Raw genomic sequence first — 16,972 nt, forward strand, 5'->3', positions numbered from 1 at the left:
TGTCCTCAGACAAGTCACAACTGCTCTATGTCTCAATTTCCTCCATCCAATACAGATCCAATGCAGAATCTGTATTATTCATCTAAATGGGCTGTTGGGAGTAGCATATGAGATGCGAAGCTATTTGTCCATAAAAGGTTTTGTTTCTGTTGGAACTTGAGCTCTCAGACTTATCTCAAAGTTAGTTTGTCACATTTAACACTCTAGTTATGTCCTATATTAAATTCTAACTGGGTTTTATTGGCATTTGGATATAACTTCTATTCATTTTGTGACAGAATGACTGGTTCCCTGGTTCTTGGTTGGGCTGGGAAGAAGGGATGTGGCAACGCTCACTATTAATTCCATCCAATACATTTTTAAAGGAAGCAGCACCAGCTACTCAAAGCTCAGAGGAGATTTCCCTTTCAAGGGCAGAACTTTGGCTCAAAAAACACATTAATCCTATCCTTTCAGGAGTCCTTGGGCCCAACAAACCTGAAACTTTCCTTTAACTTTATTAGTCTTCCCTTTGATTTTCCATGGCCATGTCCTTTGAACATCAGAGTTCTCTATGACCGCGTTGATGCCACCATTTCTATTTGACCCTGGAGGTTCCCAACTATTCTTAATTAGGAAGAAGATACAGAGTAGATGTAAAAGAAAGAGCAAACAGTGTAAATAAAGGCTTTTAGTGTTTTGATTTTTTTTAATGGAGAAAAGTCCATAAGCAGTAACTACATGGGTGAAAAGAGGTACATATTATTGGCGGGGTGTGGTGGCTCATGCCTGTAATCCTGGCACTTTGGGAAGCTGAGGTGGGCAGATCACTTGAGGCCAAGAGTTCAAGACCAGCCTGGCCAACATGGTAAAACCCCGTCTCTACTAAAAATGCAAAAATTAGCTGGGCGTGGTGGCGTGCACCTGTAATGCCAGCTACTCAGGAGGCTGAGGCACAAGAATCGCTTGAACCCGGGAGGCGGAAGTTGCAGTGAACTGAGATAGCATCACTGTACTCCAGCCTGGGTCATGGAGTGAGACTCTGTCTCAAACAAACAAACAAAACGACACATTTTTTTTTTTTTTTTTTTTGAGACGGAGTCTCACTCTGTCGCCTAGGCTGGAGTGCAGTGGCGCGATCTCGGCTCACTGCAAGCTCCGGCTCCTGGTTCACGCCATTCTCCTGCCTTAGCCTCCCAAGTAGCTGGGACTACAGGCGCCTGCCACCATGCCTGGCTAATTTTTTGTATTTTTTTAGTAGAGACGGGGTTTCACCGTGTTAGCCAGGATGGTCTTGATCTCCTGACCTCGTGATCCGCCCGCCTTGGTCTCCCAAAGTGCTGGGATTACAGGCATGAGCCACCGCACCCAGCCCAAAAAGACACGTTTTTCTAGTGTTCATTCTTCATTCATCCCACTGTGACCACATGATTTAGCAGGATCATGAAAATCAGCCATAAAATCCCCCAATCTTTACCCAACTTTCATATAACTTCTCCCCTGCGTCCTGATTGCCCCACAAAAGCTATATTTCAATCCTGCAATCCTATTAAAGTACATATTGTAAAAAATAATTTTAGAAGTACATTTGGAGACCTAGCTTTCAGCATAAGAATGGACATTAGAATAAATTTAGCCAGGCTTTGCCATTCTGTTTCTGAATGTTCATTGTAATTATATTTCACATTAAGATGTTGACATAAACAGGGAAGCAAACAAGGATATTGGTGATTCAAGTATTTTATCAGCATTTCATGAGTAAGTATCTGCCCAAATGGCTATATTTTCATTTGCCAAATAAGACATTTCACTTCCACTCATTTCTTGCCAGCCCATTCTTCCATTTATGTATTTTTCTGGATTGGTTGATGACTTTCAGAGCTTAAGTGAGCAATTTCCATCATTAATGTAACTGGATACAAATCATGTGTGTGTGTGTGTATATACAAATTATGTATGTATATATGTATACATACAAATGATTAAGTGAGCAATTTCTATCATTAACTGGACACAAATCGTGTGTGTGTGTATTCATATGTATACATATGCAAACTATGTATGTGTATATTAAGTGAACAATTTCTATCATTAACTGGACACAAATTGTTTCTGGGCAAATTATACATGTATAATTTATATGTAATAATACATTATGTATATTTTATTTATTTAATTATTATATATTATATATGCAATTTGTATATATGTGTATATGCAATTTGTATATATGTGTATATACAATTTGCCCCAAAACACTGAACTCTAGTTGGTTCTGTAGATTCCCTAAAAACTCATGTCAACTCCAATTTGTATCATTTTGAGGTAGAAGACACACCAAGAATCAAATGATGGCTGGGATTTGCAGCTAAGATTCAGGTGTCAGTTCACTTATCTGATACCACCAAACCCATGTACCAATGTCTACAACTCATTTTGATTTCTCTCTAGTTGCCATTTGAAGTCAATCAGTTGTCTAAGAAACCCTCTTGAGAACCTCCCCAGTGTTGGGTGCTGTACACAGGTGAGCATATACAGAAGAAAGAATCCTGGTCAAGGCTGAAGAGGATCTGGATTCTCTTTCAAGTCCGGTTATATACTTGTTATAAGAAAACAAATCCCTTATTCAGGAAGGCTGTGTGATATGCTGCATAAGTCCTGGGATCTGGGAAGAACTGAGTGTGTTCTCATATCTCTACTTCTTACTACCAGTGTGGTCTGAACCTTGGGTTTCTCATCAGGAGAGAAAATTGCACCTAATTATCTCTAATATTCCTTATAGCTATATAATTCCCCCACTACCCAAACACAAATCCCTCACATTTTTTTTTATTGTAACCAGGAAACAGATGATCAAACAATGTAAAATATTGGGTTGAACCATATGAAGTTGCCATTTTGGGTCTATTAAAATAGAATCTCATATGGTTCAACCTAGCATACAGTATTATAAAAAGTCTTTTCTTGGTCAAGCATCACTGTGGCTTATATTAATAAGTTATATTTGTACAGTGCCACACAAGTGCTTTCGTGTATGTTATTCATATGTAGCAAACATTTCCTGAGGGGCCTCTGATGTGCCTGGAGTTTCTAATACAATTTCTCATTTAATCCTCACAATAACCAGGAAAGGTGGGTTATTCTGATCTACAGGAAAGTGAAAAAGCTTAGGACAATGGGACGAAGAACCCAAGGTGATACAGCAAGGAAGGGACAGCTGAGATTCATGCTTGGCTCAGACTCCAATGCTCTTCCCACAGACCATCCTCCTGCTGGTCTGAGCTAGTCTAAAGTCTTTCTCTTATCCCAAGAACCTCTGAAATCTTAATCATTTCATACTTTTGATGAGCAAAAAGAGGATGCTTCAGGCTTGGGCTGATTTTTCCCTCTCTTTGCTGGCAGTACCATGCCGGAAACTGAAAATGGCAGATTCCTGCCTAAATCCTGGTGGGTACGGTGCGGGTGTGTGGAAGGAGGAGGGGGGCACCTTCTATCTGCAGAGACTCTTAGTGAGGGGAGAAAAAGCACATCTTTATAGGTAAAAAACTCTGTTGCTTGGCTTGAAGCTAACCCCTACGACATACATTACTGTCTCTCTGTTCAATCAGTGTTCTGCTACAAGAATCAGTTACATTCAATCATCTGAAAGAGCTATTAAAATGCTGATAAAAAATTCATAAAGTAACACACAGTAATGAATCAGGAGAATTCAGTAAAGTGAGACCTACCCTTAGAGCAGGGCAGAAATGAAGGTGAACGATCGTTTGGGCCCAGCGGCCATGAAATACCCTTTTGGAAGATGAATAATTCTGTTTAGGGCTGATAAGTTGAACTAATTTATAATGCTGTTTTAGGTCCACTGCTGAAATATTTCAAATCCCTCAACTTTAAAATGCATTGCCTGTCAGAAACTGGTCTCTTAACAGTTTCCTCTTAACATTTTTCAAAATGTAACCTAGACCAATTTGCATGATTTAATGCTTATTGTATTATACTGTGCATGATTTAAAAATGGGAAATAAAATTAAAAAAAAAAAGAGAAAAGAGAGAGAGAGGGAGAGTCAGGGAGAGGCAAACAAGGTGGCATGAAGGGAACAAGTGAGAGCCAAAGGGAGAATTAAGATCTGTCAATGGCTGGCAGAATGTCCCCCTGGGTCTCGTTGAAGGGAAATCTAACTGGACATCATAGACCCAACAAGTCTCTAACCCGGTAAGTAGACTTGAGTGGCCAAGGGATGATGGAAACAATCCTCACCGAGGCAAGATGGGAAAGGAACTCTGTGAATCAATAGGAAAGGGCTGATTAAAATGCTCCACTGAATTCTCACTAGCATTGCCCATCCCATTCTCAAATAGTTCCTGGAAATCCTTGGAAATCCTCCTAGGAGTCACTGTCATGGTTTAGGTTCAGGTCCTCATTATTTCTCTCCTGGATTCTTGCAAAAGCCTCTTAATTGGCACCACCGTCTAGCCTCTCCTCTCTGCAATCCATCCTCCTCTGTTCTGCTGCTTTCCTTTTCTTTCTATAGCAAATCTGATCATGTTATTCCTCATTTTAATAACCCTCAATGGCTCCCCACTGCCTGCAGGAGAGACTCTTAACTCCTGAGCATCACCTGCATGACTCTATATGCTATAGCTTCCAACCTATTTGGTTATATCTTCTGTTACTTAATAAAGGGAATCAAGGAAATAATGAATGGTTACAAAACACACAACCAAAAAAAATTAGTATCCAGAGTATATAAAGAGCTTTACAGGTCAATACAAAAAAGATAAACAACTCAATAAAAATATGGACAAAGGATATTATGTTGAATAGCCTATAAATGTGTAAAAAGATGCTCAATTTCACTAGTAATTGGGAAAATCCAAATGATCGGAATAGTGAGATGGTATTTTATATTTATCACACAGGAGAATATTAAAATGTCTGTTGACAGTACATGTTCAGCAAGATATGGTGAAAGGGAACTCTCAAGACACTTCCCAGGCACATGCATGAATTCAACCACCGCAGAGAGCAACTGGCAATAAGCAATTGGGGTGAAGATGCTCACACCTTATGACCCCATGATACACTTTGGATGTTCTGTCCCCTCCAAATCTCATGTTGAAATGTGATCCCCAGTGTTGGAGGCGGGGCCTAGTGGGAGGTGCTGGGTCATAGGGATGGAACTCTCATGAATGGCTTTCCCTTGGTGATGAGTGAGTTCTCGCTCTTAGTTCACACAGGAGCTGGCTGTTCCAACGAACCTGGCACTCTTTTGCTCCCTCTCTTCCCCTGTGATACATTGGCTCCCTCTTTGCTTTCTTCCATGATTGGAAGCTGCCTGAGGCCTCACCAGAAGCCAAGCATATGCTGGTGCCATGCTTGTACAGCCAGTAGAACCATAAGCCAAATAAACCTCTTTTCTTTAGATAGTACCCAGTCTCAGGTATTCCTTTATAGCAATGCAAAACAGACTAACACACCCAGCAAACCTAATCCTTGGCATAAAGAAACACTGGTTGACTGTGGACTTCGTCATTATATTAAAAATGAGAAACAATCTAAATATCCAATAGGAGGATTAATAAAGTATGGTTTATTCACATAATAAAATAATATACAGCAGTTAAAATAAACTAGAGCTCTATCTCATATAGATAAACAGCCAAAACATATTATGTAGCCAAGAAACAGCTTTTAAAGGGGTAAAAGAGAGGACATTATTTACATAAAGGTTAAAAATTGTAAAACAAATCTATACAGTGCTCATTTAATAAATCCTATGGTGATTTAAAAGAAAGGGGCCAGGCACAGTGGCTCACACCTATAATCCCAGCACTTTGGGAGGCCAAGGTGGGCAAATCACCTGAGGTCAGGAGTTCGAGACCAGCCTGGGCAACATGGTGAAACCTCATTTCTACTAAAAATACAAAAATTAGCTGGGCATGGTGGCGCACACCTGTAATTCCAGCTACTTGGGAGGCTGAGACATGCGAATCACTTGAATCCAGGAGCAGAGGTTGCAGTGAGCCGAGATTGCACCACTACACTCCAGCCTGAGCAACAGTGACTCCATCTCAAAAAAAAAAAAAAGGAAAAAGAAAAGTAGATGATTTCTATGGCAAAAGTGCTTCCTCTTAATAAGGGGGTTAGGTCTGGACTAATACAATTTCCTAAGGGCAAAAGGTGGATTACAGCCACCATTTGAGATGGAGTAAGCTTCACCAGTGGGGTTTGCTGTGGTGGAGACAGGGGGATAGATTATATGCCTTCCAGGCTGGGCAGACTCAAATCTGTCCCCTTATTACATCCTCACTCTCCTAATGGAATGGTCTTTGATCGTGAACAGGCTTTTGCTATCTTCAATTATGGAAAACAATTGTACCACTTATGGAGGCTGTGGCTTCTGGTGCTGTGCTCTCCATTTATTCATTTAGGAGGCTGTGGGTCTGATCAGAAATAGCCACTTTGGTTGATACACCACTACTACCCAGAGGTTTCATAAATCTTGATTAATTGTTTCAGTGCTTTGTTATGAAGGGTTTCCTCTATGTTGTGTTACTTAAAATTTTTTTACACAACCCAAGTTGTCAAATGAAGGCAAAAACCCCACATAACATGTGATAATAAGGCTGTTACTGTAAAGGGCTCCCTAATCCTGTATTTATTCACCTGTTCCCCATTACGCAGATCTGTTAAACTAGCACTTTGTCCATCAACACTTGAGTGCTTAAAGCTGAGTAGGCCCCTTTTGTAATTGCTGGCACCAGCAAAAGCTAAATTGCGAGCTCTCAGAATGGGGCTGGAACTGCTGGATCTGCCTGACAGATCCCTGCCACGCTCACTTGTCCAAGACCTACTGCCCCCCACACTTCACTCACCAGTGTGTATATATTAAAAGCTGCATGTTGTTTTTTTTTTTCTTTAAGTGAGTTTTGGGAAGAAACAAGAGGAAAAAGTTAAAAAAAAAATTTCCTCTGGTGACATTTCTGCTGGGTTACAACTCCACCGAAGATTTATAGCTTCACAAAGCTGCAAAACTAACCATATGGTCAATTAAAAAGAATTCCAATTTCCATGCTCCTGAGCCTAGAACCTGAGATGAAAGTTCCTTGCTTAACAAGGATTTCAGCCTTCTGGGGGGAGTCCTTTAGTCCTTTAAAGCTCACCCCAAATCATGTCAGCTGACAGTATGGATGTTTCGATGTTTTCCTACTGAGGAGCGGGAGGGAAAAAGGGTTCCACAGCCCCTGTCACTCCCTAATCTGAAAAGTGCTGTGGAGGCAGAAGGGCCACTTGAAGCGTTACCTCCTTCCTTGCTTCTGGCCCCCGGGTAATTTTTATAGAGTCACAAGTGAGTTGAAGAACTCCAAAGAATTTCACACTTCCCTCCAAGTGGTCTGGCTTCACCTCTAAATCAAGTAGCTCAAAACAGCATTTGAAATCTTAGACTCAGCAGGCTTAGCAATGTCCAAAAAAAGCCCCGCAAAGGCCTCTATGTGGCTAATATCACATGGATATGTGCGCCATCTGGATTTGCTAGTTGCCAGTGAGCTTTTTGTGTGGGAGGCCCACCCGGTTCACCACTGCCTTGATGGTTAATACCCAACTCCCTAGCTGAGATCAACGTGGGGACCCATATTCACAGCTGAAACAGGAAAAGGTCACAGACAAATAAATGCATGCTCTCTGCCACATCCCAGCCAGTCAATCCAAATGGGATGCTTTCTTGACTCTCTGGACTATAGAAATTTTGTATTTACTTTGTCATTTATAAGCTCATGAAGTTGGGTGGGGTTCAGGTAGGCTGACCTTTAATTTATCAATCAAACCAGGACACTTTGAAGAGTGAAAGTGGGAACACTTAAAAATTATGACAGGACAGGCCGGATGTGATGGTTCATGACTGTAATCCCAGCACTTTGGGAGACCAAGGCAAGGCGGATCACTTGAGGTCAGGAGTTCAAGACCAGCCTGGCCAACGTGGTGAAACCCGGTCTCTATTAAAAATACAAAAATTAGCTGAGCATGGTGGTGCATGCTTGTAATCCCAGCTACTTGGGAGGCTGAGGCAGGAGAATCGCTTGAACCTGGGAGGCAGAGATTACAGTGAGCCCAGATCATGCCACTGCACTCCAGCCTGGACAACAGAGTGAGATTCTGTCTCAATAAAAAAAAAAAAAAGAAAAAAAAAAGAAAATGAAAAAAAGTTTAAAATGAAAAAAATAAAAATAAAATAAAAAATTATGACAGGACAAAGGGCATATAGAAGTTGGGGCTGTCCCAGGGAAACTGGGATGTGTGATTACCTGGATTTAGGAGGTTGTTTTATTATGATCTCTTCAAATTTGAGGAAAAAAAAATAAGAGAGGTAGGGCCAAAGTATCCAAGTAACAGTTTCTCTCACTGGATGACACAATCCAGTTTCCGCATTTGGAAATTGCCGGTGTGGCATGGTGGATTTCGTCTGGAAATCTGATGTTTGGTTTTTCTTTTCTTCCTTTGCTCTGCTGTGGCAGTTTGCAAATGCTTTGACCTCAGGACCCCTTTATACTCTTAAATTTTTTTTTGAGAACTTCCAAAAGGCTTTTGCTTATGCTAATTAAAAATTAAAGGCCGAGCGCAGTGGTTCACGCCTGTAATCCCAGCACTTTGGGAGGGTGAGGCGGGCAGATAACCTAAGGTCAGGAGTTCCAGACCAGCCTGACCAACATGGCAAAACCTCGTCTCTACAAAAAATACAAAAATTAGCCGGGCATGGTGGTGGGTGCCTGTAATCCCAACTACTCAGGAGGCTGAGGCAGGACAATCACTTGAACCCGGGAGGTGGAGGTTGCAGTGAGCCAAGATTGCGCCATCGCACTCCAGCCTGGGTGACAGAGCAAGATTCCGTCTCAACAAAAATAAATAAATAAAAATAAATAAATTAAAACTGAGAAAACTGTAAAATGTTTATTCATTTAAAAATAACAATAAACCTATTACCTGTTAAATACATTTTTATAAAAATAACTTTTTCAAAACAAAAAAATTAGTGAGTTTTACATTTTTTTCAAATTTCTTTAATGTCTGGTATAGAAGATGTCTGGATTCTCATATTTGCTTTTGCATTCAATATTTTAAATCACATGTCATGTAGCCTCTGGCAAACCCCACCATGTATTTGTGAGAGAATGATAGTAAGTGAGAAAGGCAAATAATGTCTTATTATTGGGAAAATAGTTTTGGCCTTGGAGAACTCCTGACAGGGTCTTGGGGATCCCCCTTGGGTACCTGGGCCACTCTTTGAGAACCACTATGTTACTGGAATGAAAATAAAAATGTTTCCCCACTCCTCCTAGGAACATTTGGTTACTAAAGCTCTCTCTGCCCTATAGGAAAGGGAAACTAGTTTTCTTCAGTTGCTAAGTTCAATGGCCATGAAAATCTAATGGAATGAGAAAGATAAAGTTTAAGAGAGCTTAAGTAAAGAATTGTAGTGCCTAAGATATGGGGAAGGGCTTCACTAAGGAAAAGATTCACCCAGAATGGAGAAGCAGAGGAAGCTGTGGCTGTCAGAGCACCAGGGCCCCACACCCTATTCTGGAATGGCTCACAGGAGGAAGCAAGGCCCCAGGAGAAATGGCCACACCAGGCTCCTGGTGGCTCACAGGGATGGGGATGTGGGGTCTTCCCACAGTGATCTGGGGGACCTAAGACCTAGAGGACTTCCAGCCTTCAACATCCCTTGGCAAAAAGACACAGAACACAGACACAACTCTAGGGATGTAAGATGCACTGGGAATGACTTAAGTGCAAGGTCCCTTTAGGGGGTACAGTTTCAAGTAGAAAATGAAGTTGATGTAAGAAAGCAAAGAAATAGGGTGTTTCTTCCACACTAGAGATTGTAGGCTGAGAGTCTTGCTCACTTTTTTTGTATCTGCTTTGCTCAATTTGGGAAGCTATCAGCAAGGAAGGGCATTGTCTCAAACAAGTGCACAGTACCCACACCATTCTGAGTCCTTGATGAGAGTAAAATGGCTGCATTGGTCAGCCTGGTTTGTCTATGCTCAAAAATGTCAAAAGACATGAAAAACAGAAGATGGAAGAGTTGCTATCCAAGGGTCAAATTCTCCATACCTGGGGTTCATTCATCAATGAGCTATGCAGTAGGCTTATACCGTGGGCCAGACAGGCAGCAGCTCATTCTCTTTTAAACCTTAGTTTAATCTGTAAACTAAAGAATCCTCCCTATATTCTAGAACTGTTATAAGGATTAAATGAAATAATCCATGGAAAAATACTTAACATGGTTCCTGGAACAAAGTAATCAGCAATCTATTTTTCTTTTCTATCTGCTCAACTGTACCTTCCGTGGGGTACTTTCCCAACCTTCCTCCCAAGTCAGAATACCTTATAATCTCTCATAGTCCCAATGCCTCTCCCATACACCATGGCTGTGATTCTAAATGGACTTATGGGATTCCCAAGTCTCTCTCCCACCATAGCAGAAGCTCCATGAGGGCAGGAATGGTGCCTTGGTTCTTTCTTCCCTCTGCTGTATTCCCTGTGTCAAGCACAGTGCCCAGCACATCACAGGTACTCAACACTTGAATGAAGTAATGGCACTTATTGCTGTGAAGAAAGAAAGTGTAATGCACACCTATTATTATTGTGGGAAAATTCCTTTCTGTGGTTTGAGAATGTCATGGATGTAGAAGACTAGATCTCAAGAGTCCGAGACTAAAAGGAAAAATATAATGAAAGGAGAAAAGTATGCAACCATAGGGAGGCAAAAGGCAAGTCAGCTTAGCATAGATATGGAATTTGGAGAGAACAAAAATTCTAGAAAAAGGCTTCAGTTCTGAATAAGACTCAAACTCAGGGTCTTCCTTGCTTTAAATAGCAGAAGTGTTACAATGCAAACATTAGCATGTTATCCTAACTAATTAATACCTTGCCCTTTCTCCATCGCACTGATAAGCATGCTAGTTAGTAAGTGATTAAAACATTTCTACCTGATTACTAACTATACAGTTAAATGCTTACAAGGAACCACAGTTAATGGGATATCACAGGCAAGATTGCCAATTATGGCTGTAACCGTGGTGTATGTATGTACGCGCACACACTCTGTTCTGAATGAAGACACTCTCCCCACTCATATTTTCTCAGTCCCTTTCTGTCTCATTGTTGGAGTTGGAGATTCAGGACTGACTACTGGGGAGAGAAAGATTTTGGGAAGGCGGAGGAAGGATGAGGAAAAGAGAAGAAGGATCTGAGGCAATGGAAGGATTTCAATATGCGGAAGTAAGAACCCGACTGGTACTAATCTGCAAAATTAAGATGCCTGTTAATAAACATCAAATGCTCGGCACTGTGAACAAAGCAGATGTATTAATTTTCCATTTCTGAAAAAAAGCCACACTTCTCCCTGGCTACTATTCTGCACCCTCCCTTTCTTCACTTCCCTCCCTTTCTTTCCTTCTCTCCCTACCCCCCTCCTTTTTGACAGCACTATTAATGATCGTTAATGCCCCACAGGCTCTAATGGGTCCCACTGGGAGTCCAGAAATACTGCAATTTGTATTGAGGATTTAGACATAACAACAACAAAAAAAAGCCCTCTGCTCCCCGTAGCCCGAGCTTGATCAGTTAGCTACCCCCATGGAATTGCACAACAGAATAATAAATGACAGCTCTTCGATTAAATCAAGCCTTCTGCTGTAAGTGCTGGAGAGAGTGTGATTGTCACTAACAATCTACTGCTTGTTAACACCATTGGGCTATGAACAAACAGTAGTCAACACCTAAAAAATTAAAAGTCTTTGGAATATTTTTGGTATTTGTGTCCACACATGCATGCCCATATGAGGTACATGCACACACACATGTGTACACATGCACTTTTCAGGTGCCCCATCTTATTTTGGGTTGGTTTTTATGTCTTAGTTACTTTTTCTTTCTTTTTATTTTTTTGAGACAGAGTCTTGCTCCATCACCTAGGCTGGAGTACAATGGTGTGATCTTGGCTCAGTGCAACCTCCGCCTCCTGGGTTCAAGTGATTCTCCTGCCTCAGCCTCCCAAGTAGCTGGGATTACAGGTGCCTGTCACCATACCTGGCTAATTTTTGTATTTTTAGTAGAGACAGGGTTTCACCATGTTGGTCAGGCTGGTCTTGAACTCCTGACCTCAGGTGATCCACCCACCTCAGTCTCCCAAAGTGCTGGGATTATAGGTGTGAGCCACTGTGCCCGGCCTTAGTTACTTTTTTTTAATGTTCAGGGAAGCTCCATAAAAAAGCCAGCTGTTGTCATGTTAAAACAGCAACAAAAAGAATTACTTGCACACTCATCTGCACCTCAGATATGGTATTCTTTCTTTTTTTTCTAATTTTAAAAATTTTTGTAGAGATGTGGTCTTGCCTAGGCTGGCCTCAAACTCCCAGGCTCAAGCGATCCTCCCACCTCAGCCTCCCAAAGCAGTGGTATTACAGTTGTGAGCCACCATGCTTGGGCCAGTATTCTTGATGAAACAATTTACCAAATGATAAAGGCTTGATTCTGTGTTTCTTTGGTTAGTCTTGCAAGAGGGAATACGCAAGGCACAGTAGGCTAAAACTGAGTTTGTGGCTGATTTACAATTTACACTTATTTCTTCAAGGTTCTTACCATATTGCCTTCTGAATAAAATGTTCATTTTCCAAAAGAGGGTGGTGAAGACCAGGCCTAATTTGGGTTGGTGCTCACTCAGCATCAGTGGTCCCTGTCTTGGAGAGCCAGGCTTCCCCAGATTCTGAGCTCTCTGCGCTGGGACAGCACTCGTGTCCTTTCATCTCTCACAGCACTGTTCTGGACCCCAGATGAGCCTCCAGAAGACTTGAAAGGCACAGAGGGGGACTCCACATGGCCCAGAGTAGGTTGGGACACACCATACATGTACCTGCGTTAATTTCCCCCCATATAGATAAGAAACTGCTGAATCTCAGCCCCGAAATAAACAACAGAGCCTGCCTGTTAGACACTTACATTTGAACTCAGAAGGGCAGCCGGAAGGGGTCCCCACAAGCCCAGGAGAGCAGCGTGGGACTGCTGGCTGCCCTCTCCAGAGATAGATGGTGTCCATCTGCAGTTGACCTTTATGCTGGGCGCGGAGCACGTGTCTGTTTTGACAGAACAGCTGAGAATAATTATTCTCTCTCCCTCTCCCTCCCTCCCTTCCTCTCAGTCTTGGTGGAGAGTGGGATGCAACACAGTCTCTTCAAGTGAGAGGCAGTAATAGGCAGATGGTTTGAACTACAGTTAGCCATATTCACTTGCAGATTTAGAATTATTGATGATAAAAGCTAAACTATGAGGCATGTTCCATCTGTTTATTTTCCAATTTTCATTTGTTGTAGCCCTGTTAATATTACTGGGATTTTCTTCTCTCTCCAGAAGCGCTGCCATAAGGGCATCTACCTAGAGACATCTGTCTTTGTAGCTCCAGACGCATTGCCCTCGCTACTGCTGTTCGGGCTCTGCTCTCTTGCTCCTCACCACCCCCTTGTCCTGCTCTTTCTCTCCTCTCCTCTCAATCTGGGGAAATCTTCAACCTTCTCTTATGATCCTGATTGGCTCCTGCACCTTTAATGTCAGTCCCAGGGGAGAAAAAGACACCCCAGGGACCATGCTTGGCTCAGCCTGCACCTAGGACCACGTGGCTCCCCGTGTTCCAGTGCTCTGTGCCTGAGATGATCTCAAACCAGGTACAAACCAGGAGGAGGCATCACGTTCAAGGCCAGCGCCTGGTCTTGGAGCATGACTTCTACTCGGAGCCTGGAAAGAAGGGGTGGGTAATTAACCTGATAAGGAGCTAAGACATTACTGATACGGAAACAAGCACAAACATGTTATGAAAGGCAAGTGCCACTTTGGTCCCCATCCCAGCCTGCCAGGATTGTGGTCCCTACCTTGGGGACAAGTTGGCAGAGAAACATGAAAGGTCCTACCTCCCCCAAACCCTCTGGTTAGCAGGATCTTGGCATGTGAGACTTAAATTCTCCAGCTGCATTTTCTGTCTGAGGTGGCCTGCTCCCTCCTTAGGACAACGGCTGGACTTAGCCTGGGTATAACCACGGTTCACAGGAGCCACGTGCAATCTGTGTCGGCAGGAACTTCCTAAGTAACTTATAAGCCTCTTTTAATAGAGAGGGAAAGCTCTCCATCTTGTTGACACTTATGACCCTTGATTTAAAATACTCCAATTGTTTAATTCAGATGGGGCCAGGAGAAAGTGCAGGCCCTTTCCATTAGGACACTTTCTAATGGGAGCAATACATCAAGTCCTTGCCTCTAATCTGAATAACAGCTGTTTGGAAACCTGTCCTGGGTCTATCATTTGGAGCTGCATTTAGGAAGATCAACATTCCCCATATTAACTTCATGTTGATCTCCACTCTGGGAGAACTGGTTAAAAGCACCAGGAAAGGAAACCATCACCCACCTGATTTCATGGTGCTTCTGCTCCTCCTTCTCTACCAGCCTTCTCTTTCTCATCCAAAAAGGAAGTCTTTAAAATTCACCTCTAGGAGGTAAAAATCAACCTCCCTGAGGCTAATGAACGCATAGAAATATGCTTACAGTCATCTATTGAGCGCTGAGTGGATGGAGGCTCAGGGCCAGGCTCTGCGAAGCCACCAAAGACAGACTCCACATCTGGTGAAGCAAGATTCACTGAGTTAGAGTCTCAGGCCCTGCTACCTCTCTTGAAATCTCTGATTGCTTAGTGTATTGGTCTGTTCAGAGGCAGCTTTTGACACAACTACAACTAATCATACTTTTTTCTTTTTCCAGCCTCTTCCATTTAGATTACAACCTTTGTGAAGGTAGAATGTTATCAATCAGAGCTTCTGTGGGCCCTGGAATAGCAGGATACTGCACTGTGACTCTGATGTTTTGAGGACAATGAAAATTAATGAGTGAAACATGCCTCATCCTTCATGACAATTTCACAATAAAACCTGTGTAAATATAAAAACAGAAAAAGATTCTGGCTTGTCTTAGAAGATTACAGAAACGTGGATACCAAGCCCCAAACACTTGCAGGAAACTCACGATTTCGAGAGGAAAACATTAGATGTTTGTCCTACTTAGTATATCAAATGAGAAGATATCAATCAAGTAACTGATGTTGTCCAACCTTCCCGCAAATGGGACAGCTACTGCTCCTCGGTGCCGGTCCCCTTCCTTCCTGCATCACTCACACATCTACACTGCTATTCACATTTCATCTGCAAGTCCTCTCTGCCCATAATCTCTGTTATTTTGCTGTCGACTCCTCATGCCTCATTAGTCATGTTTGACACCTGCACCTAATGTCTTTTCACTGACAGCGCGGGACAGCTTCTGGTAAGAATAGATATTTTCCAGAATAGCTTCAACAGAGGCCTCTGATTGTGTGGCAAAGGTGTGATATGGGGTCACGGTGGCTGCCCTTTCCCCATTCAGTAAACCCTCTTCATTAGACCTCTCTAAACCTGGCTCCATTTAAAGACTGGACATGTGGCTATTAGGAGCTGGAGGAAGGAATGCAAGCAGAAGGAAATAAAAATAGCCTATAAAGCTTTAATATTTAATTGACAACAAATCTATGTACTCGAGCTCCTGTGCAGTAGCCTGCAAGACGACAGATGAGAAATGTCTCACTATAAAGTATTATAAAGATTTTCACACCCAAGCTTACAATTCATGACTTATTAATGAAATTCTCATATTCAAAAATTCAAAGTTTTTGTTTCAATGACAAATTCATTGCCAAGTAGTTCAACTAACAAGCAACCTCAAATCTTGAGCGGAGGGGAGATGGCTGATGTAAAATAAAACCAAAGTAATGCTGCATTGATAGTCAAACTTTTCTCTGCATTTTGGCCAGTTTTCTTTCTTTCTTTTTTTTTTCCTTCTTTTTAAAAACAATTTTGGGCTAGGTGCAGTAGGCTCACGCCTGTAATCTCAGCATTTTGGGAGGCCAAGGTGGGAGGATCACTTGATCCTAGGAGTTTGAGACCAGCCTGGGGAACATAAGAAGACCTCATCTCTACAAAAAATTTAAAACATTAGCAGGGCATGGTGGTGCACACCTGTAGTCCCAGCTGCTTGGGAGGCTGAGGTGGGAGGACTACTTGGGCTGGGAGTTCAAGGCTGCAACGAGCTATGATCAAGCCACTGCACTCCAGCCTGGGCAACAGAGAGAGAATCTATCTCAAAAAAAAAAAAAAAAAAAAATGAGACAGGAGTCTTGCTCTGTTCCCAGGATGTTGTGATCCTCCCACCTCAACCTCCCAAGTAGCTGGGATTACAGGTACAAACCACTGGGCCTAGCCTGGGCCAATTTTCAAACATGATCTGTCAGATCATGAAAGATAACACAGGCACACATCACAGTTTACTGACTTTGTAAATCTAATGCTACACTTAGAATTTGTAAGTCTAATTAGACAGTGACTATTTGGTGACATAAACAGATCCAGCAACTGGCTGTCATGTGACAGCCATTAACATGTGACAATGGATTGGGCCAGTCAGGTGCCTCTTTTGGGGACAAACTTTCTCTTTCCAAAATGTGTTGAATCATCAAGAGTCTGAGTGAAATAACCGACTAGCTGTACCCAGTGCACAGGCACACCTATGGGTGCTGCTACCTCGTTTCCCCTGGTTCTCCCTCTGGGGAAGCGCTCCTTTCCTCCCCACCCTGGGGAGCACTTGCAACTGTGTGGGACTGTTTTTCAGGAGTCAAGGTGATGGTGATGGATACTGGTATTTAATGGGCAAAGCAGTGTTGCTAAGTGTTTTGTGATGTGTGGGAGGAGTCTACCCTAAATGCCCAAAACTCCTCTACTGACAAACAATGGAGGGTACATGATATCTTGGAAGATCACGTCTTCTTTGGCTGTTTTCCTGAAGTCTTCACCTGTAAAACACATCCGCTTCAGAACAGGACTATGCCATAGCTGTGATATTTGCTGTTAAGTACTTTTCTGAATG

At 42.3% G+C, this 16,972-nt stretch overlaps 1 protein-coding gene across 12 annotated transcripts in view; it reads right to left on the reverse strand.

Annotated features, from left to right (window-relative positions):
- The window catches only part of AUTS2 (activator of transcription and developmental regulator AUTS2), a 1,193,236-nt gene that overhangs the window by 272,915 nt on the left and 903,349 nt on the right, over positions 1-16,972 (reverse strand). The gene's annotated exons all lie outside the window — the stretch shown is intronic.

The sequence above is a fragment of the Pan paniscus genome, chromosome 6, assembly GCF_029289425.2.
Source record: "Pan paniscus chromosome 6, NHGRI_mPanPan1-v2.0_pri, whole genome shotgun sequence".
Taxonomy (NCBI): domain Eukaryota; kingdom Metazoa; phylum Chordata; class Mammalia; order Primates; family Hominidae; genus Pan; species Pan paniscus.